The following is a 23,446-nucleotide window of genomic DNA, read 5'->3' as shown; positions in this document are numbered from 1 at the left end:
GTAAAAGGAAAAACCTTTTAGTATTATTTAAGAGTATTATGCAAATAAAGAGTGAAGCATTGGAATGATGGGAATGTCTATTTTTTATTAGGAATCAGTAAAAACCTTTTTATCATATTTATTTTTGTTACAAAATCTTTTATATTATATTTTTTTTCAACAATAGATATGTGACTTATCTTAATTATTTTCAATGAAAAAACTGTTTGTCAATGCATCAGAAAGCAAACCTTATAAAACCTCATGTGCAGTGAGGTTATCGTATTGATTTTATGAAAGTAATTACAACGCTATTTCTACAGAATATATATATATATATATATATATATATATATATATATATATATATATATATATATATATATATATATATATATATATATATATATATATATATATATATATTGAAATGCATATCTAAAAATTTTAAATATAGCAGACGAATACATGAAAAAGTTATAACAGTATAAAAAATATATAAATTATAGGTTCAATATTTGTTAAGGCACTATTTAACTAGTACATGCATGGGATAGAGATTTTTTTGTCCTGGTTTCTGATGGTGTTATATTTGTTTATATTAGTTATAATAATATAAAAATTATAAATTATCTTCATTTCAGCAATACAAGTCAAGTCATGATTACACAGAACATTTTAGAATTTTCTCTACAACTCGAATTCTAATTATGACAAGCCTTTTCTGTTGAAAAGAAAAATAAAAGACCCTTTAGTAAAAGAAAAGCATCAGTTCTCTTTACTAAAGTAATTGAAAAAGTGTGGATCAGTTAATTACTCGTTTAGGTTCTATTTTTGAAGGTAAATCTTTCAAAAACTTCTAAAATTAAAAAAAAAAAAAAAGGTTAGTTTCTTTGTACAAGTAAAAATTATCTAGTAAATAAATTAATAAATATGTTTTACAAAAATTAATAAAAATAATTTTACAAATATACAAACTAATTTTAATTTATAAACGAATTAATTTTTTTTATTCTCAGAAACGCTTTTAAAATGGTTGCGCATAATACCAATATAAAGGGAAACGCATTAAGAATGGTCGACAAAACTTTTAGTTTTATTGGACTTAACACTTTCATTTCCTTTTTTTTTAGTAATCTGTTGTCTTCCATTATTTGAAATTTGAAAGATAAGGAATATCATTTTAGGACAAGTTTAACACTTAAATATATACTTTTTCTATTGTTGTGTATAACTTTATAAGTGTGTAATTTTAGTTTTCATCGATCTAACTACAAATTTTCATTGACGACTTGTATTTGTTCTCCCTTAATTTTTAGTAAAAGTTAAAATTAGTGTTTTTTTAACACTTCGACCTAGTTTAATTCTCCTTTAACCCTTTTTTTTCTGTCCTAAAAATTTAAAGGGGATATCCTAATCAGTTAGACCTAAGACTGGTCCATAGGGTGTCCAAGACCCTAAACAACCCTAACACCCTCATTCTCTACACTTTTCAGAAATCAGTTTCACTTTCACTCTCTCTAGAACAGCAACTGTGCTCTACTAGGGTTTTGAAACACATTCATCTTCAGTTGAGTTTCATGGTTCCAACTAGGGCTAACTATAGTAATATGTCTTTGCCCCACTGTTCTTGTTTCCAACTCACTAAACTGCCCCAGGACCTACGACGTTTCTCTGTTCATACTCAAAAACACCCCCTCAGTTGCCTATTCAGGTAAGGGAAGCTAGGGTTCCACGCCTTTTTATCTTTTTGGTTCACTTTTAACTCCGTTTAGTGATTCTGATATTTGTGTGACACTTATAATAGTATGATAATGTTTTGGGTATTGTTTGAAAGAGTTTTGGTTGTTGTACGCGTCAACAACAGAGGAAGTCTGATAATCTCACCCAAGCGAGTGGAGCTCGCCTAAGCAAGAGTATCAGAAAACTCTCTCAGGTGTTGCACGAGCTGTCACTCAGGCGACAAGCTCCAGTCTTGAGCAAGAAGCAATCTCGCTCGGGCGAGGAGGTCTCGCCTAAGTGAGAGAATGTGATGCCACCATTATTCCTCTTTTTGAGCCCTCGCCTAGGCGAAAGGAGCTCGCCTGAGCGAGACCCTCTCGCCTGAGCAAGACCTTTCTGCTTGAGCGAGGAGCTAGGCGAGAATGTGTCCTGGTTTTGTGGTTTCTCTGTTTATGGATGTTTGGCACATGTTTGAATGATTTACTATTTAAAGCATGAGATGGGTGAATATGCATGAGTATAGATGGTTTATGGGTGGTGAATGAATGAATGGTTGGTTATATATGTGATCACGGGTTTGGTATGAGTATGAAAGTTATATATGTGATCACGGGTTTGGTATAAGTATGAAAGTTATATTGGGTGATGGAATATGTTGTTGATATGGTTAGAACGTAATTCCATGATAGTTTCGTGGTGGTGCCTCATTTGGTTAAGGCGTAATTCCATGAGTCTCTACGTGAGACCTCATGGTGGTGCCTCAGTTGGTCGGGACGTAATTTCATGACCCCTGTTAGTGAGAGTTCGTGGTGGTGCCCGATCTATATAATTTAGTAAGGATTCAAGGTAAGAATTGCATCTTGACACTCTAAAGAGTCAGTTAGTCTCACGTAGAGCGTATTGACTCTAGTGGTGAGAGTAGCAGGAGGCCTGAAACCTATTTAGGGCTAACCTTGTGTGTGAGGGATGTAACACTGTAACAATTAGCTCGGTAGAGCAGGAAAGACCACCACAAGTGCAAGCATCCGCTGAATCCGAGTAATTATATGTATCTGGATGAGTCGTGTCGTGAGTCTTAGTGTATTGTTTGAAAGTCATAACATGATTAGTTGACATGTGCATCTTAGACTATCAAATTGAATGTAACTGCATGGTAGATCCTTTTTTTCTGCTCTAGCTTACTCTCTGTTTGTTTGATGTGAGTAGATGCGAGAACTCTCCATGATCATCAGGGTGAAGGAGGTTCCACTGCTTAGCCTCTCTGGGTTGGATTTACAGCTTTCTTTTAGGGCCACGAACCATGTATTGCCTCGTTTGACACTTCATTTTGTAAATTATTGACTCTTACTCTACTTGGGTTACTGCATCTTGGTGTGACCTTAGGTTGTGGGTTTGTCATGTCTCGTGAGCTTGAGTATTCAAGTTCAATCGAGTTTGTTAGTGAAACCAAAGTTTTTAACAACAAAAAAACGTCTTGATAAAGTGATTAGGGTGCACAATCATGACTAGATCAAAGGTTATTTTTTCCTTTCTTAATTATAATGGTTTGGGGAAGGAAGTGTGACAGACAAAAGGTTTGATTGTTTGTAGATGATGGAGTGTTGCCTTGTATGTTCTAGTTGTTCTGTTATGCCTCAGTGTTTTGTGTCTGGTGTCTATAGTGATGAGGGAATGCAAATTCAAGCTCAACTTGACCTACCCACCCTTACAAGGATTGGTAGGGCCTATGAGATAATCTTTTGTCTCCACGATGTGAAGATGTAGAGGGTTGTATATCGATGGATGATGGAAGTTGAGTCTTGGTTTAGAAGACTATGAAATGATGTTGGAAGTTAAGAAGCAACGCTTTGGGCCGAGGTAGCTACAAGATCGAGTTCTAAGCTCGTATACCACAAGTTTTAAATGAATAGTTGAGTTCAGAGATTTGTATAAAAAGATATCGGTGCGTGCTCGTGAAGCAAGGTTTGAGGAATCAACTTGGATTTATGTCGTGGCAATGTCTGAGGTTTGAAGTGGAACAGTGTAGACGGTTTGAGGTTAAGGGTGAAGGAGAAGCACATAGTTAAGTTTGTTCTTGTAGGGGCTATCCTAATCAGTTGGCCCTAAGACTGGAGCAAAGGGTGTCCAAGACCCTAAACAACCCTAACACCCTCATTCTCTACACTTTTCAGACATCAGTTTCCCTTGCACTCTCTCTAGAACAACAACTGTGCTCTGCTAGGATTTTGAAACCCATTCGTCTTCAAGTGAGTTCAACCCATTTTTCCGCTCCACGTAAGTTGTTCCAACCCATACTCTCTACTTTTCAGTTGAGTTGCACGGTTCCAACTAAGGCTAACTGTAGTAATTTGTCTTTGCCCCATTGTTCTTGTTTCCAGCTCACTAGACTACCCTAGGAGCTACGGTGCTTCTCTGTTCATACTCAAACCCCCAGTAACCTTTGCAATTAAGGGAAGCTAGGGTTCCACGCCTTTTCATCTTTTTGGTTCATTTTTAGCTCTGTTTAGTGATTATGATATTTGTGTGACACTTATAATAGTATGGTAATGTTTTGGGTACTGTTTGAAAGAGTTTCGGTTGTTGTATGCGTGAACAATGGAGGAAGTCTGATAATCTTGCCCAAGCGAGTGGAGCTCGCCTAAGCGAGAGTATTAGAAAACTCTCCTAGGTGTTGCGTGAGCTGTCACTTAGGCTACGAGCTCTAGTCTTGAGCGACAAGCCATCTCGCTCAGGTGAGGAGGTCTCGCCTAAGCGAGAGAACGCGATGCCACCACTGTTCCTCTTTTTGAGCCCTCGCTAAGGCGAAAGGAGCCTGCCTGAGCGATCCCTCTCTCCTGTGCAAGACCTTTCTGCTTGAGCGAGAAGCTAGGCGAGAATGCGTCCTGGTTTTGTGGTTTCTCTGTTCTTGGATATTTGGCATATGTTTGAATGATTTACTATATTAAAGCATGAGATGGGTGAATATGCATGAGTACAGATGGTTTATGGGTGGTGAATGATGAGTTTGACCAGATCTTAATATGGAGCATGAATGAATGGTTGGTTATATATGTGATCATGGGTTTGGTATGAGTATGAAAGTTATATTGGTTGATGGAATATGTTATTGATATGGTTGCGACGTAATTCCACGAAGTTTCGTGGTGGTGCCTCATTTGGTTAGGGCGTAATTCCATGAGCCTCTAGGTGAGACCTCATGGTGGGGCCTCAGTTGGTCGGGACGTAATTCCATGACCCCTATTAGTGGGAGTTCATGGTTGTGCCCCATCTATATAATCTAATAAGGATTCAAGGTAATGATTGCATCTTGACACTCTAAAGAGTCAGTTAGTCTCACGTAGAGTGTACTGACTATAGTGGTGAGAGTAGCAGGAGGCCTGAAACCCCTTTAGGGCTAACCTTGTGTGGGGGGATGTAACACTGTAACAATTGGCTCGGTAGAGCAGGAAAGACCACCACAAGTGCAAGTATCCGCTGAATCCGAGTAATTATATGTATCCGGATGAGTCGTGTCGTGAGTCTTAGTGTATTGTTTGAAAGTCATAACATGATTGGTTGACATGTGCATCTTGGACTGTGAAATTGAATGTAACTGCATGATAGCTCCTTTTTTTCTGCTCTAGCTTATCCTCTGTTTGTTTGATTTATGTGTGTGGTTTTCTCTCTTTGCGATGATCATCAACTTGTTGATGTGAGCAGATGCGAGAACTCCCTGTCACTAGTGCAGAATGGGGTTTTTAACTCGCCTTATAGGCCTCGGTTACTGCGGGACCGAAGCCTATAAGGAGGCGGTGGCATTTTTGAAATTATTCTCAGCATTTTGCCTCGGGTCCCATACCAACCGAAGCATATAACCAGTTTTATGCTTCGGTTCTCAACCAACTGAAGCCTATAACCCATCTGTGGCCCCCACATTTCCAAAACTGCCACTGACAGCACACTTTTTGGCCTCGGGTGTGAATGGACCGAGGCCTATAACGGAAGATTTGGCCTCGGGTGGAGCAGAACCGAGGCCTATAGCTGTTTCTGCCTCGGGTGTTTACAGAACCGAGGCCATATCCTCTATTTATGTTCCCAAATCGCGCGAACCCTCACTGTTCATCATCTTCTCTCTCGCGACCTCTCCATCTCCATCAGCGACCTCCGTCAGCGACATCTCCATCACCGATTGCGCCTCCGTCCACGAAGTTTGGGTCGCCGGTCTTGCTCCGCCACCGAACAGCAGGCGAAAAGGAGGCAGCCACCGCGCCACCGTCGAAAAGGAAGCGGCCACCGTCGCGCCACCGTCCAGCTCTCGTTGCGGCCTCCGTCGCGCCACCGTCGCGCCACCGTCGCTCCTCTGTTGCGGCCTCCTGCGCGCCACCGCTGCGTTGTGCGTACGTCACGCCCCCTCCGTCGTGCATTCTTCGCCCCACTTCGCCACGGTTCCCCACAGCCACCTTGCACTGCTGCTCCGTGTGACTGCTCCGGCGAGTATCTTGCGCCTCGTTCGCCAATTCTGTCCGGGGTAAATTCAAAACGCGTTATTTTTTTTTTCGTTTTGTATATTTTTTTATGATTTAGGTAATTGTTTTGCATTTTGATGAGATTTTTGGTTGATTTTGAGGAGGTTCTCATGCCGTATGCTTTAGTTCCTGTGCCAACAGATGAGGTGTATACTGTGGCACAGGCATTGCAGTGTTTCCTCGCCTGGCCTAGAGATTTGGTTGATACTGACCTCCCGGTACAGACTCTTAAACCCACAAATATACAACATTTTTAAGTTTACATGTTTATTATATTCAAACTTAAATTATATTCCATTTTAACTGAAATTGCATCAATATAGGAAAAACCTCAATCAAAGAAGATTCTTCTCTCTTTGGATGATCCTCTTGGTGCATTGCTCCAACTTGCAGAAATCATAGCTGATAAGCCGATGCAGGTTCCTTGGGATGCTAACATTTTTGGGAGAGATCTTGACATCCCACTTTACTTGCATTCCCAAGATGTCTTGGAGCTTGCACGAGGACAAGAAGAACTCAATATTACCATTATTCAATTATGGATGATGTAAGTCTTTTAGTCATTATATATAGTTATTTGATATATTTATGTATTTACTTATATCAAATCAATTTTTGGTTTAGGTATCTGTCTGGTGTCACTGAAACTATGGGGCTGAATGATGTATATGGGTTTATAGACCCCCAACTCACCCATGAAGGCAACAAGTTTGATGACATCCAAGCATATGTGACCAAATGCTTTCAACGTGGAAAAGAAATTTATTTTGTCCCTTATCTTGCTGGGTAAATCATTTTTGTTAACTTATGAATATAATAAGTCATTTTAATGCATAACAATGAATTTATTTTCTTAACAGGCGTCATTGGCAGTTACTTGTGGTTTCCCTAAGGGAGAACCTTGCTGTGTGGTTTTGCTCTTTGCATCGCCCTCCCCCCAACCATCTTAGACAAGTGATAGATTGGTAAGAACCTCAATATCAATCTTATGAATATGACATGTTATATAAAAATATCCTAACTTATTCCCTATATCATAGTTCAATTGCTGCACATAACATGTTGTTAGGGAGATCAACGGCTAAGACAAAAGGTCTTGTATGGTGTTCTCTCCAGGTTTGATATTTCTATCCATATCTTCATGATTGTTTGCTTGATATTCTTCATTAATTAATTGTAACGTTGTTAATATAATGTAGTGTAATAGACAAACCGGCTCATATGAGTGCGGTTACTATATAATGCAATGGATGACAACCACTGTGCGTGCTCGTATTACAACAAATTGGGAAACGGTAATATATATTTGAATTAAAATGAATACTTTGCAATATTTCCTTTTTATATACTAACTTAACTTAATCTATTATTTTGTAGACATTCAAGAGTCCTGCAGCAATTCCCGCAAAGTCCATCAAGTTTGGTAGGATAGCATGTGCCAAATATATAATTGAAATGTACAATACTATTGATTAGAACATGTATCTTGATTGTAAATGATTTGTAATTGTCTTTTAAATGAATTTGAATTGTGGATGTGTTTTAAAATATTTTGTTCTGGTCTATTCTGGTCTGTGCTGGGTGCTGAACAAAATTTGCAGGTTTAAATGTGGTAATAACACCAAAACAGAAACTGCATTTAAAAAAAAACAGAGTATTAGGCCTCGGTTCATACCAGAACCGAAGCAAAAAGGGTGCTTTTGGCCTCGGGTGAAGCCAAAACCGAGGCCAAAAGAGTATCGAATTTAAAAAAAAAAAAAAAAAACACATATGGCCTCGGGTGCAACAAAAACCGAGGCCAAAAAGAGCCCATATGGCCTCGGGTGCACCAAAAACCGAGGCCAAAAGGGTTCTCGAATTTAAAAAAAAAAAGAAAAAAGGCCCATATGGCCTCGGGTGCCGTGAAAACCGAGGCAAAAGGCAGGGTCTATGGCCTCGGGTGCAGTGAAAACCGAGGCAGAAGCTCCCTCTATGGCTTCGGTTCTTAACCGAGGCCAAAAGCTATGACCTTTTGGCCTCGCCCCAATATGCTTCGGTTCCCGAACCGGTGCAGAATATTAAAAACAACCGCTGCCAAAGGCCCTTCCTGCACTGGTGTGTGGTCATCTGGGTGAAGGAGATTCCGCTGCTTAGCATTTCTAGGTTGGATTTACAGCTTTCTTTTAGGGCCACGACCCATGTATTGCCTCGTTTGGCACTTCATTTTGTAAATTGTCGACTCTTACTCTACTTGGGTTACTGACATCTTGGTGTGCCTAACCTTCTATTCTGGTTTCTCTTGGATAAATTGTAAGTAGTGTCTATACTCCAGGCCTTTGTTTCCAATATTATTCTGTGTGATATTTCCTTTAATTAGTGTTATTAATTAAATTAGGTGTTACATTCCAAACGTGTTTCTCAACTAACATTGAAGTAGAAATATGTCAAAAAATGTAAACAAGTCAAACGTTATCATGTTAATAATTAATATAAATGGTTCAAAAACGTTTCAAACGTCAAATAAACTTAATAAAATTTGGTTGAAAAGATTAAATCCCCATTTCTAATATTAAGGGACTAAATTTGGCCAAAGTTTCAAAGAGGGACTAATTCCAATTTTCATTTAAAGTTAAGAGACCAAAAACATATTTAACACATTATATTAAACACTATTTCCAAGGTTAAATTAAGTATAGTATAACTTTATTAACACTAAATAAAAATAAATAAGAAATCCTTATATTTGTTATAGTAGCTCATATCAAGATACATTTCTTAATCACCAATGTGACTAGAGTGGACTTATCACTATGTTCTGGATTCTTTTACAGAAACGGTTGACAAATTTTCTTTAATTATTTGACAAAGTTATATTATTTCTGAAAACATTAGTACAAATATGTAAAATTATTATGCAAATAGATTACCATTATTCAAAAAAAAAAGTCTATACTAAAATAGTGCCATTTTTTAAATTAATGACAAAGAATAGGCTATGATTCAGTTAAAATCATAGTATATAGTGAGATAGACTAAAATTTTAAATGAATCATGGTCTATAGTGTCTTGAGTAAATTACGATTTTAACTAAATCAAATCAGAAACGGATTATCGAACACTTACAATATCAAATTCATGTCTTTTCATAAAATCAAGAGTTATGGGAAGATTTTGTTTGGAGAATGATATCTCTTCCATTGAAGTGTTCAAATTGCAAGCAGATTCTCTAATTTCTGCTTCTAGCGTTTCAATTGCACTTCGGGAAAGAGAAGAACACTATTAAAGTTGTTCTGTTACTGGATTTTTCTCTAGCTAAATTTACAAAGAAATTGAGACATAACTTGAACTTCCTCAATTCCTGACTTCGTACTAGAGAGATAAGAGAACGTAGATATTGATGAAAAATCTAATTAAAATGCAAAGCTTCAAGTACTAGAAAGCATGGAACTTTTACTGAAAACCTCAATTTAATCACACAACTCCAACTAACTTTCCTTATCCTAGTTTATTTCCTTATCCTAGTTCAATTATTATTTTAACTAACTCACTGGATTTCAATCCCCTGCACCTATTCAATGTTCAAGTTCAAATACGGTTACTTAAATTTTTAAACTGGTAGGATTCTAGATTTGTAGTAAAGTTCCATTTCTACTTATTCTATAAATGAAAATGAACATTTTAGATGAATAATCTTGTATACTTATTCATGATCTCAGGGGCATAAAGAGAAAATGATAATAAGAAGAAGAAGAAATTTTAATAATAATAATAATAATGTGATATTACAACTATTTGTCCTTCACAAAGTGTGTGTGGATTCATTATGTAGTATTCTTATGACAGAGCCAAGCTTAAAGGGAAGTACCAAATGAACGTGTATACGTAGTTTTCGGAGACAAATTTTTTCTCTTCATAGTAACTTTGCACCTGGTTTTCTTAGCTTAACTGTAACATAAAATTAAGTCATTTTTGTTAGTATTATAATATTTGATTTAGTCACACATTGCTTAAAATTGTGAGATGTTGTTTTCTATTTTACTATATATGAGACCCTTTGTAATTGTGATACACGACAAAATAAAAATACTTCTGAGGGTAGTTGTGGATGTAGGCATACACATTGTACGCCGAACCACAATAAATTCCTTTTGTTGTTTATTTTTCTCTCTTTTATTTTTTTCTTTATTGATTTGTTCCTAACAATTGGTATCAGAGTCACTTTTTCTTAGTATGTTTTGTGGTTACAACATTGCCTCTCTTAGTATGTTTTGTGGTTACAACATTGTCTCCTTATTGTGTAGTTGACATTAGTACAGATAACATTTGATGATGAAGTGAAAGCATTAATTTTATTCTAATCTCTTTCGATAGTAATTCTGCAAGTAATAGCAAATTATTGTGTAGTGTAGATAGTGTTATTGACTCATGAATTATGGACTTTTCAAAAGAATATTTAGTTGAGTCAAAAATGAAATAGGAAAAGAATACTAGAATGAGATTAGGCAGAAGTGGTTAGGACCTAAAGAATATGGGTGCCAAGAGTGACTTATAAAAGAGGACATGGTTTGAATTAGAAGTGACTTGAGAAAGAATATTTATACATTCTTCGCATCCTGAGTATGTGGAGTTAAACTTAACTGGTTGGTCAAAAATTAGACATGGTCTATGTGATCAAACAAAGTCGTGTAAAAGTATAAAATTAAGTATCTTTTCTTTCTTTCTTGAACTTTTTAATAATAATTCTGCAAGTACACTTATTCATGATCTCAGGGGCATAAAGAGAAAATAATAATAATAATAATAATTTTTAAAATAATAATGTGATATTACAACTATTTGTCCTTCAGAAAGTGTGTGTGGATTCATTATGTAGTATTCTTATGACAGAGCCAAGCTTAAAGGGAAGTACCAAATTAATGTGTATATGTAGTTTTCAGAGACAAATTTTTTCTCTTCATAGTATCTTTGCACCTAGTTTTCTTAGCTTAATTGTAACATAAAATTTAAGGCATTTTTTGTTAGTATTATGGTGTTTGATTTAGTCCTACATCGCTTAGGATTGTGAGATTTGGTTCTCTATTGTGCTATATATGAGACCTTTTGTAAAATTTGATACACATCAAAATAAAAATACTTCCAAGTGTAGTTGTGGACATAGGCATACACATTGTATGCCGAACCACAATAAATTATGTTTGTCGTTTATTTTTCTCTCCTTTATTCATTCATTTATTGGCTTGTTCTTAACAATTGGTATCAGAGCTATTTTTTCTTGGTATGCTCTATGGTTACAACATTGTTTGATCTTCCACATCAGAAAAGATTTGGTTTCTTTTTCTTCTTGGAAATCTTTGTTTAGAGAAGTAGTGGGAGCTTTTGTGAAAAGAAGTAGGAGCTTTCATCAAAGGCAGTAAGAGCTTTCTTCAAAAGGCATTGGAAGAAGAGAAGGTGAGGATTGAGAAGTTTGATGGCAATGGACTACCTGTATCAGAAGAAGTTGTATCTACCCTTAATAGGGCAAAAGTCAATCAACATGGAGCAGTCAGAATGGGAGTTGTTAGATTGGCTGTGTTCAACATCATGAATGAGAAAATAACCGTAGATTTGATGCAGGCATTATCAAATATGTGTGAGAAGTCATATGCAGCGAATAAAATGTATTTGATTCGTAGGCTAGTCAACCTAAAAATGGGTGAAGGTAACTCGGTTACTAATCATATTAGTAAATTTAATACAATTATTGCGTGGTTGACATCAGTGCAGATAACATTTGATGATGAGGTAAAAGCATTAATTTTATTCTCATCTCTTTTGAAAAGTTGGAGTGCAACTATTACTACGGTTAGTAACTCTGCAAGTAATAGCAAGTTGAAGCTTGATAACATCCGTGACTTGATGTTAAGCGAAGATGTTCGCAGAAAAAATTCAGGGGAATCTTCCAGTTCTAGTTCTGGTTCAGGTGCATCATTTCATACTACACCTTCATTAGAACTATTATCTAACTATGTTTCAGGAAAGTTTGAGAAGGTCTACCTAACAGATGGAAAATCTCTTGATATTATAGGAAGATGTAATATTAACATCAGAACCTCTAATGGAAATGTGTGGACTTTGAATAATGTTAGATATATTCCTGCCTTAAGGAGAAACTTAATATATATAAAGCAGTTGGATGATGAAGGACATTGCACTACTTTCAGAGATGGACATTGGAAGGTAATGAGAGGTAATTTTGTTGTTGCTCGTGGAAAGAAGCAATGATCTCTTCACATGATTGTATATGAGTGTCAACACCCAATTTTGTCTAAGTGAATGCATTTGATTTTTTTTTTTAAAAAATAAAATAAGAAAATATGTTTTTGATTGATGGTAGGTAAGAAAAAAGAGATGAAATAAGGTTTTTTTTTTAATTTTCAAACTTTAATTCTACCATGAGAAAAAGGAAAAAAAATATAAAAAAAAGAAGGAAAATCTAATTTGTTTTTAATTATCACACCCTTTTCATGAACCAAATTTTTTATACATATTTTCACCCCCACTGTTTGTTATTTACAGTCCTCATATCATGTGTTAGAAAATGATATTTTATAATCTCTATTTTTAGAGAAAGGTATAATTTTAACGTTAGAAGCAATATTCTTCATAATAATTAGAATAAATATCTTGATTTTATGCTTATGTGATGTATCTCATTATGATTTCTTCAGTCAAAGAAGATATTATTTTAATTATTAGAAGCAATATTCTTCCTAATAATTAGACTAAATATCTTGATTTTATGCTTATGTGATGTGTCTCATTGAGTTTTTTTCTTTCAAATTAGAGAATATATTATTCTAATAATTAGAGACAATATTTATGATAATAATTATAATCAATACCCAGAATATTATTTCATGATTTTATTCCTTTAATATGTTTCATTGTGACCAATTCTTTCCTCATATATATCATTATAATTAAAGACTAGGATTTCAGTGGTATCCCAAGGTGTTTATATAACCACAAAATCTCTCCAATACAAGACAGAAAAAAAAAATTTGACACTCCTATTCTTTTTTTATTACTAGAACAAACACGAAAACGGGATCACCTCACTATCCTCTTAGTTGGGATTTGCTCTATTCGTTGGCTTGAAAGGTAAGTTATTTTTTGCTCCTAATGTTATTCAAGATTGGTGATAATAATAAAATTAATGGTTTGTGAATCTTGACTCTATTACTATGTCATAATAGCAAGTGTGTGATTGATTGACCCGTTATATGGCTAAATGCGTTTAGGGTTCAGATGTTAGGTGACTTTGGGTTTGGATTCATGATTGATATGTGTTGATTGAATGTTTAATGTTTGATTGTGGCAACAACTCTGATTGTGAATGAACATCTCTATTTGAGTGATTAATTCACGTGAAACTTAATTTATATGCACCACCTTTCTCTTTTCTTCTATATGGGATGCCATTATTTTTATCTTGGTAATTAGAAAATCTTTCGTAGGCTTTTAATTCACTTATTTTAAAAATATATATAATTTTTTTTAAGTTATATTATTTCTTTTATATTATTGAATATCATGTCAAGTCTTGGATTTGCTTGATAACTAAAACACTCATGTGTAGGCTTTTAATTCTCTTATTTTAGGAAATAAAAAATAAAAGAAAAGAAAAAGAAAAATTATAAATTATATTTCCTTATTGAATATTATGTCAAGTCTTGGATTTGCTTGTAATTAAAATACTCCTTTGTAGGCTTTTAATTCTATTATTTTTAAAAAGAAATTAATTATTTCTTTTATACAATTTTTGAAGATCATGTCAAGTCTCGAATTTGCTTGATAACAAAGTATTTTATCATGTTGAATCTCGCATTTTCTTGATAATAAAAAAATTATAAATTATAAATTATGCTTCTTTTTACCATTTTTGGATATCATGTCAAGTCTTCGATTTGTTTGATAATTTAATCAGGTTGAATCTCAGATTCTCTTCATAATAAAAATATTAAAATCTAAAATTAAAAAAAAATATAAAACAACAAATATTTTTACAGAGAACTACGTGATCCCTGATTTTTCAAATGAAAATACGTAGGAGCGAGATACAATTCTTGTCAGGCTAGAAAGATAAAAAATAATTATCTTTTTTATCTTTATTATATTTTATATGTATTTATTTTGTTTGATTTTCAGGGAATAACAAATATTTTAAAAATTTACTTTTATCTTGCATACTTAATTAAAGGGTTAGGACGAGCATTGTGGTGTGTAAATACCTTTCCCACATGTAACTGACTCCCGAACCCAAATTCGGTTTCAAAGACTATTCTTTTCTTAAGTTTTTTTTTTATAGTTTTTCATAATAAACTATGGTGGCGACTCCTCTGTACCTTTTAAACTATTTTCGTCGTCCTGCCAAGATCTTGGTTGCGATAATGAGGATATGATATCAGTTACAGAAGTTGGCAACAATTCATCTTTGTGGCATTAGAGGCTTGAGCATATGAGTGAGAAAGGAATGAAGCTCATCGTCTCAAAAGGTAAAATACCTAACTTGAAGCATATTGACGTTGAACCTTGCGAACATTATATCTTTGGAAAACAGAAGAAGGTTAGCTTCTCCAAAACAAGTAAGTCATCTAAAGTTGAAAGACTACAACTAGTGCATACATATGTTTAGAGGCTAGCTCCAATGAAATGTATTGGAGGTTCACAGTATTATGTAACCTTCATCGATGACTCTACAAGAAAGGTATGAGTTTATTTTCTTAAAAATAAATCCGATATGTTTTCTGTGTTTAAAAGGTAGAAAGAGGAGGTTGAGACTCAAACAGGTTTAAAGGTTAAATGTTTGAAACTTGATAATGGTGGAGAATATGATAGTAGTCAATTCAAGGAGTTTTGTTCACAAAACGAGATCAAAATGATCAAGACGATTCAACGAACACCATATATAACAAAATAGTATGGCAAAAATAATAAACAAAACCTTAAATAAGAGAGCAAGATGTATGAGAATCCAGTGAGGATTACCCAATGTATTTTGAGCAGATGCAATGAGCATAATAGCCTATCTCATAAATAGTGGACCATCGATTCCTTTAGACTATCAGTTACCTAAAGAAGTATGGTCTGAAAATGAGGTAAACCTTTCACATCTGAAAGTTCTTTGTTGTGCTTCATATATCTAGTTAGACCCTAATAGTAGAGATAAATTGGACCCTAAGGCAAAGCGATGTTGTTTAATTGGTTATGGATCTGACATGTATGGCTACATGTTTTGGAATGACCGAAACAAGAAAATTATCAAAGGTAGAAATGTTACATTTAATAAAAACATGTTCTATAAAGACATAACTGCAAAATTTGCAAATACAAATAAACAGCAAGAGCAAGTATCATTAGAAGAAATTTCAGAAAGTGATGTAGTCAACAGAAGGCAGAATACAAAAGTAGAGTTTGAGTCAAAACCTGAACAAATAGTAGAGACAACAACTCTTGAAGTCTTAATTAGAAGATCTAGCAACACAATTGTAGCACCATAAAGGTATTCTCCTTCATTGCATTACTTGTTGTTGACTGATGTTGGTGAGCCCGAGCATTTTGCTAAGGCTATGCAAGGAGATGTATTAAGTGGGAGCTAGCAATGGAAGATGAGATAAAGTCCGTTCAAAAGAATAAAACATGGTCTTTAACCAAGCTACCAGAAGGAAAGAAGGTTTTGCAAAATAGGTGGGTCTATTGGTTAAAAGAAGAACCATATGGCAACAAAAGATATAAGGCTAGACTCGTAGTGAAAGGGTTCCAACAAAGACAGAGAACTGACTTCACAGAAATTTTCTCTCATGTTGTCAAGATGACTACCATCAGAGTTATCTTGAGTATAGTAGTTGTAGAAAATCTTCATCTAGAGGAGTTAGATGTGAAAAATGCATTCCTACATGGGGATATTGAGGAAGATTTTTCTTTATGGCACAACCAAAAGGTTTTGAAGTACAAGGTAAAGAGAATCTTGTATGCAAGCTTCATAAAAGTTTGTATGGATTGAAACAAGCACTAAGACAATGGTACAAGATGTTACATTAAGAAATATGTTGACAGGTATATCATTTTTGCCTTGTTTGTTGACGACATGTTGATTGTTGGTGCTAATATGGCAGGAATTGACAGTTTGAAGAAACAATTTTCAGAAAATTGTTAAATGAAGGATCTTGGTCCAGCCAAGCAAATTTTTGGTATGGGAATCTCCAAGGATAGATCTGTAGGTATTCTGAACTTAGCTCAGGAAAAATATATAGAAAAATTGCTTAGCAGGTTTAATGTTTGAAATGCTAAAACTAGGAATACACCTTTGGGAACTCACTTAAAGTTTTCAAAAAAGGCTATTTTCTCAGACAAAGGAAGAAGAAAGTCACATGTCTAAATGGATATTGAGATATTTGAAGGGCACTACAAAGATGCATTTGTCTTTTAGAAGAAGTAATCTCACTTTATAGGGGTTTTCTGATGTAGATTTGGGAGGTGATTTAAATAGTAGAAAGAGCACAACATGTTACATTTTTACGTTGGGTGGTATAGCTATTAGCTAGAAGTCCAAACTTTAAGGAAGAGTCTCTCTCAACCATTGAAACTGAGTATGTAGCTATCTCAGAAGTAGCAAAGGAGATAATATGGTTGAAGAATCTTCTAAAAGAATTAGGAAAACAACAAGATGACTCTCCATTGTTCAGTGACAGTCAAAGTGCTATTTGTCTAGCTAAAAACCTAATTTTTCATTCCAGATGCAAGCACATTGAATTGAAGTATTATTTCATCAGAAACTTGATAAATGATGGAGACTTGTTTTTGTTGAAGATTCCAGGTGCAAAGAATCCAGCTGATATGTTGACAAAGATTGTCACAACAACTAAGTTGAGGCTTTGCATTGCCTCAATTGGCCTTCAAGAAAATTGATGATGAAGGCACTACACTAGGTGGTAATGTAAATCAAACCCCAAGTGGGAGAATTGTTAGTATTGTGGTGCTAGATTTAGTCCCACGTCGCTTACGATTGTGAGATATGGTTCTCTATTTTGCTATATATGAGACCCTGTAAAGTTTGATACACAAAAAAAATACTTCCTAGTATAGTCATAGGCATACACATTGTACGTCAAACCACGTTAAATTTTTTTTGTCGTTTATTTTTTTCTCTCTTATTCTTTCCTTTATTGTCTTGTTCCTAACAATTTTTGTTGCATTAAGTAAATCAAAATAAATATTGATATGGTTTACGGTAGCTCTTAAAGAGACAACAAGAATATTTTCAACTGAAAATTCACTAGAGAAAATTGTAAACCGAATGTGTTCTTTGAAGGAATAGGCATGACACAAGCAACCAAAAATACCTTGCCATTTGAAAATTGGACAATACATTGAGAAGTTGGTAGAAAACGGGTTGTCCTTTATTGGCCACGATCTCCTCATCACTCACGAGACCCACAAATACTTCATCTCCTATAACTTCTACTCATCTGAGAACATTGGCATGGCCACATTGGGAATAATTCAAGTGTGAGCTAAAGTATCAAATTGGGTAGAAAAGATAAAGTTAAACACTATAGAAGATAAAAGGTCCATAACCACATTATCTTAAGGTTTTGGATTAAAAGTGGTGTCAAATGACTTATATGTGTAAGACTAATGTCATATATATCTAAAACGACAACACTATCATAGTCGATGGGTTCAGAGTGACTCTTAATGACGACGATCCTATATGAAAATATAGATATAACCCAACACCATTGTACATTAGATCAAAACATCCTTACATGTAAACCCGAATGTATTTCTTCTTGTGGAAAATATTCGAGTTAACTGTGCGCTTGTGTTTGATTTCTAACACTAAAATTGATTCAAAGCTTTAATAATAATCCAATAAATATTACAAATACAAATATTTAGAGATTTCAACTTGCATTTTATGGAATACACAAATTGTTGTAATTGATTTGTGAAATAGGGCAAGAGCAAAAGGAAAATGTTTATACCAGATAGTGACAGACGCACTGACAATGGAAAAAAATTGATGACTTGCAATTTTGCATGGAACCCTAATTGATGCATCAAATAGCTTCAAAGTATTCCTCATACACACAAAAAATCACAATTTTGTTGAAGTGCAACCACCAACAAAATTCAAACCAAAGCTCTTATTCTAGTTTTGTGAGCATTAAATCAAGAAGTTCATGTAAGAACACGAAAGATCGAGTACTTAAAGAAGAAAACATCTAAAAGAAAGATAAAAAAATACACAAATCGATGAAAAAAAATGATATATCTATTAATGAATTGTTAGTGAACAAAAATAAGAACTGAATGCAATGATTTAAAAAATGATATCCATAAAATTGAGATCTTATATGATTGTCCACTCCAGGGGAACCTTAAGGTAACTACATAAACATGTTATGTATAACTCACCCGAAAAATATTAACTCACCTGGACCTATTTTCATTGAATGGTACAAGGGACAAATAAAAAAATAAAAGTTGTAACACCCTATTTAATCAATAATCGTAATTAAAGGAAGCGTCACACAAAAATAGTATAGTAGCGCAGTCTTAGAGTTTCCACATAACGCCTTACAATAATCCAAGGCATACAACGATGCCAAACTAAACCAGATACAGAAATTTAATAGAATTAAAATGGAAGTTTAAAGGACAGCCAATACATGGGTCGTGGCCCTAAAAGAAAGCCCAGAGTAGAAAATCCAGCCCAGATGGCTAAGCAGCGGAGTCACCGTTCTCCTGTTGACTACGATGACCTCTCGCATCTGCTCCCATCAATAAATTGATGATCATCGCAAAAAAGAAGAGCCATATACAAGACAACCAGACAAACAAACAAGGTAAGCTAGAATAAAACAGTTCATCAAATAGTAGCATGCCATCACACAATCCAAGCATTTTATATATCATCCAAACATGTTCTGACTTCTCAAACAATACACTAGACTCTGACTCAACTCATCCGGATACATATAGTCTGGTCGGATTCAGCAAATGCATGATGCACTTGTGGTGAATACCTCTGCTCACCCCTGAGCTATGTGTTACAAGTGTTACAATGAATCATTCCCACACATACAAGGTTAGTCCTTAATGAGTTTTACGCCTCCTACTACTCTCACCACAAGAGTCAGTCCGCTCTAAGTGAGACTAACTCACTCCTTCGAGTGTCAGGATGCAACCATACCTTGAATCCTTAGCAGACCATATTGGTGGGGCACCACCTTGGACACCCACTAACATGGGCCATGGAATTACGTCCCGACCACTGAAGCACGACCCTGGAATCTCACCTAGAGATTCCAAGGGATTACGCACTAACCACAAACCAAACATAAACCAACAACAAGAGAAACATTTATCATGCTTATAATATCATACCAACCTCTGAAATCAATTCTCATTCGTACCACATGTTGAATCCATACCACTAGTCATTCCCAAATCCATGAATATAGGGCCTCATCTCATACCAATACCATGCCTCTTTAATTTCTAACCCACTCATTAGTTTCACATGCCAAGATCCCTCAATCACATTTATCCAATTTATAGCCACAGATCATACCATGCATTTCATTTCATAGGCCTCATGCATCATACAGAATAGCTCATAAATCAAACCATCCAATTACCAATTGAAGAAAACACATAACCTACAGCAGATCTCGCCCAAGCCGAGAGCCCTCGCTCAGGTGAGAGGGGTGCTCTCGCCTAGGTAGTAAACCCCCGCTTAGGCGAGATCGCGACCAGTGCTGGGAGGTTCTCGCAGGCTCGCTTAGGCGAGCCTTATCTCGCTTGAGTGAGACAACCTCTCACCCAACAGTGAGGTCCCTCGCTTGGGCTAAACCATAGCAGCGTCCCAAAGCTTTCACTCCTCCTCGCTTAGACGAATGGCTCTCGCCTGAGCGAGACAGTGCCTCGCTCAAAACCAGAGCTCTCTGCCTGAGCAAGAGTTCGCGAAACCCCTAGTTTGCTCCTACAAGTCTCACTTGGGCGAGAGTAACAGATCTCGCCACCGTTTCTCCTGCAATAGTCACATGTTCGCACCCAAATAACAATACAAGGCAGTTCACACATTCATCACAATCATATAGATCATACAACACACACAAACTCTAAATCAGCCACAAATCATTCAAGACCCAAAACCCTACACCAGTGCAGGAAGGGCCTTTGGCAGCGGTTGTTTTTAATATTCTGCACCGGTTCGGGAACCGAAGCATATTGGGACGAGGCCAAAAGGTCATAGCTTTTGGCCTCGGTTAAGAACCGAAGCCATAGAGGGCGCTTTGGCCTCGATTTTTGTTGCACCCGAGGCCATATGGTGTTTTTTTTTTTTTTTTTAAAATTCACCCTCCTCAGCTAACCACCACCCGCGCCCCTACATGGCTCCTGCACCCTCCATCTTCCTCCTCCTCCTCACTCTCCTTCTACTCCTTACAAACGCAACACACACCAGAGAAACTCCACCTCCCACTCCCCAACGAATCATTGCTCCGCCGCTGCCCGACAACGAAAATGACACCTCGCCGCCGTTCAGACCTGGCATAGCGGTGGTGGTATGCGTTTTGACCACCATAATCTCCCTCACCTCGCTGCTCCTTCTTTACATCAAACACTGCAACGGCGGCAACATCCACAGCGGCGGGAGCTCGATTCCGTGGACGGTGGCGCCGTTCTCCGGGAGAAAGAACTCCGGTCTGGTGGAGGCTCGCGTGGAGGCTCGCGTGGTGGTGGCTGGAGGCGCGACGAGACTGCGGTGGCTGGTGGAGGCTCGCGTGGAGGCTCGCGTGGTGGTGGCAGGAGGCTCGCGTGGTGGCAGGAGGCTCGCGTGGTCGCCGGAATTTGCAGAGGAGAAATGGCAGCTGCGCGCGCGAGGAAGAAGGGGTTCTGTTTTTGAACCCTAATCAAACGATATGGCCTCGGTTCCACGCAGAACCGAGGCATATAACCCATCTTTGGCCTCGGTTTCCTAACACCCGAGGCCTATCACCCCTCTTTGGCACCGGCTTCTCCCTAACCGAAGCCTATAGGTCAATTTCTGGCAACCTTTTGGCTTTGGGCCTCCTTAACCGAGGCCTATAACATCTCTTTGGCACCGGTTTCTTAAGACCCGAGGCCTAAAGCGGCATTTGGCACCGGTTTTTGACTGAACCGAGGCCTATAAGTTCCCTTTAATTTCAAAATTGCCACCGCCTCCTTATAGGCTTCGGTTCCGCCATAACCGAGGCCTATAAGGCGAGGTAAAATCCCAAATCTGCACTAGTGCTAACTTCCCTGTACCTGGAATAAGGTTTAGCAAGGACCCTGACGGCACGACCACGAGCACAACAACTCTAGGGATGAACTACAGGGCTGAAATAAAGGTGGAACATAACCAGTAGATGGGGTTAACAGAGGATCCTAACTAGGAATACGAAAGGTGATTAAAGGGGGACCAACATGAACTAGAAAAGGATACTTACATGGAGCAACGAGTCCTCTTAGCTCAACGTAACAGCGGAAGCAAACCCTAGCAAAGAGGTTGACGACTGCAGTTCAAGGTTCTCTGAAATGAGTGGAAAGTGTGAGTTAAGGCAAACTAGGAGTGGTTTTTATCCTTTGGGCCAGCCTTTAAGTCCAACAGTTGTAAGGCAACCCTTAAAATATTAGGGCAGGAAAGTTGGGTCTTATAAAAGCAAACTTCTACTCCCCTGAAAATATAACAATTTTTCTTAATTTGCAATGGACAAGTCAATATTTCCTTTTTCTAATTAGTAAATATCTCACTGAGTTTATTCTATTTCCAACGAAGCAGCAATTTCTACTATAGGAGCACTAGACAACTCTACAAAAAATAAATTTTCGTTAAAATTCTCTTTTTCAACATAAAATGTTGGTCTTTTAAGTAAGGTAAAGACATTATTTCACTCTTGTTTGTCAACATTGATATAACATCCCACATTAGGTCTCATTTGCATATTTTTCAACACATAAGAGACTAACATGAATACACCTCTGCATTCATCATAATCAAATACCTACTCTAATGATGGATCCACCGATTCAAAACACTTTCCATCTTTCCATAATTCCCATACCTTTAAGTATTTTAGCAATTAGACACAGAATATCATGCCAAAAAACAGACTTACCAAAGCTTATTTTACATACATGTCCAATTAGATTTATTGGACGGTCATCATCATAAAAACTAGTATTTTTCGACCACTAACTATCTAGAGCAACAACAGTCCAAAGCTGTACAGATCAGACTTGGTAGAAAAAACTTTTTCCGTAGCGTATTCTAGAGTCTTGGGTACTTGTGAAGATATAATAATCCTTGAGCAATTCCTTGTGTTATGTTGAGGCGCTTATTCCAATATAGTAATTTGCTTCTTGTACAGTTTTCTCCATGGTTATTTAGTATTGATGTGGTTATAATGTATACTATACAAATTTTAAATTTCAAAAATGACTTTTCTTGATGTTGTTCTACCTAGGAAAACATGAAATTATAGTAAATATATCTTAATAAACAATTGCAGTTGAGAAAGAACAATTATCACATGTGTTTGGATAGTTGCATAATAATGAAAACAATTTTTATCTGTTTCCAAAACAACATAATATTAGATCATCATTAACACATTCCTTACCAAAAAGATATAAATTCAAGCTTTGTAAGGTATATAATCGTAAATTACACTTCAAGAAAAATCTTAAATAATGATCCAATTTAGTCACAAAAAATAATTAGTCACTATAGTGACCAATTTACATATTAATATATAAACTATAAATTATTGGTAGCTAAACTAGTTTCAAAAAATTATAATTGGTGTCTAAATTGGTAATTAAAAGAGTTTTTATTATGAATTGATCTCTAAATAATTTATTAAAGACTAATTTAGTGACCAGTTCATTTGGTAGTCAAAACCTAGGTAGCTAATGTTAGTAACTGATTTAGAGACCAATTCATAATATAAACTACTTTAATTACCAATTTAGATACCAATTATAATTTTTTGAAACTAATTTAGTTATTACTAATAATTTTTAGTTTATAAATTAATATTTAAATTGGTCAGTAATTAATTAATTTTGTTACTAAATTTGATTATTATTTATGGTTTTTCTTTTAGTGTTAGAATCTTCTCTTCTTAATAAATGCAACAACCAAGTAGTTGAACAAGATTCATGTGTTGAAGTTAACAGTGTTAGTTCGT

At 36.0% G+C, this 23,446-nt stretch overlaps 1 long non-coding RNA gene and 1 pseudogene across 1 annotated transcript; one reads left to right on the top strand and one right to left on the bottom strand.

Annotated features, from left to right (window-relative positions):
* The first annotated feature begins 6,382 nt into the window (after positions 1-6,382).
* On the top strand, positions 6,383-7,808 carry LOC146880922 (uncharacterized). Its single transcript, XR_014986206.1, has 3 exons — positions 6,383-6,753; positions 6,831-7,501; positions 7,584-7,808. It is a non-coding gene; the product is annotated as an uncharacterized LOC146880922 (long non-coding RNA).
* A 14,204-nt stretch (positions 7,809-22,012) lies between these two features.
* LOC114170126 (G-type lectin S-receptor-like serine/threonine-protein kinase At1g67520) overlaps positions 22,013-23,446 on the bottom strand; it is a 37,689-nt pseudogene continuing 36,255 nt past the window's right edge.

Source organism: Vigna unguiculata, chromosome 11 (assembly GCF_037176805.1).
Source record: "Vigna unguiculata cultivar grain cowpea cultivar isolate G323 ecotype 2 chromosome 11, ASM3717680v1, whole genome shotgun sequence".
Lineage (NCBI taxonomy): Eukaryota > Viridiplantae > Streptophyta > Magnoliopsida > Fabales > Fabaceae > Vigna > Vigna unguiculata.
This window is presented reverse-complemented; position numbering and strand designations above follow the sequence as displayed.